The sequence below is a fragment of the Morone saxatilis genome, unplaced genomic scaffold (genome assembly GCF_004916995.1).
Source record: "Morone saxatilis isolate NCDOM2014 unplaced genomic scaffold, NCSU_SB_2.0 Contig2, whole genome shotgun sequence".
In the NCBI taxonomy this organism is placed as follows: Eukaryota; Metazoa; Chordata; class Actinopteri; family Moronidae; genus Morone; species Morone saxatilis.
The window spans coordinates 13,898,578-13,899,011 of NW_023339762.1; the positions used below are offsets into that span (position 1 = coordinate 13,898,578).

Here is a 434-nt window from a genome sequence, read left to right on the forward strand (position 1 = left end):
TTTTTTTTAAAGGCACTGTTCACTGTGCACTGTTCTGAATCTTGAAGTTGAAGTTATTTTATCAGTGGAAACAAGTTCATACTTTGCATTCCTGACTGTTGCGTGAGTACACGCAGCTGGGGCAGCACCCCCTTATCTGACTATGTACACTACATGATCTCAACCACAAGCTAATCACCAAAAGGGTGAAAAAAAAGTGACAGTGTTATAGAAACATCAGTTGAAAGTACAAACTCAAACTCATTTATTCAGCTGTTTTAAAGGAATAGTAAAGGTAAAGGAACAAAATATTGTTTGCTTTCTTGCTGAGAGTTAGGTGGGAAGATCGATATCACTCACACATCTGTACGCCAGATATGACACTATAGCTAGTACAGTGGCCGATTTAGCTTTGCTTAGTTTAGCTTAGCATAAAAACAGAAAAAAATAAATGC

The 434-nt window shown here is 37.3% G+C and overlaps 1 protein-coding gene across 4 annotated transcripts in view; it reads right to left on the reverse strand.

The window, feature by feature from the left end:
* LOC118330559 (cingulin-like protein 1) overlaps nucleotides 1–434 on the reverse strand; it is a 12,516-nt gene that overhangs the window by 8,774 nt on the left and 3,308 nt on the right. The gene's annotated exons all lie outside the window — the stretch shown is intronic.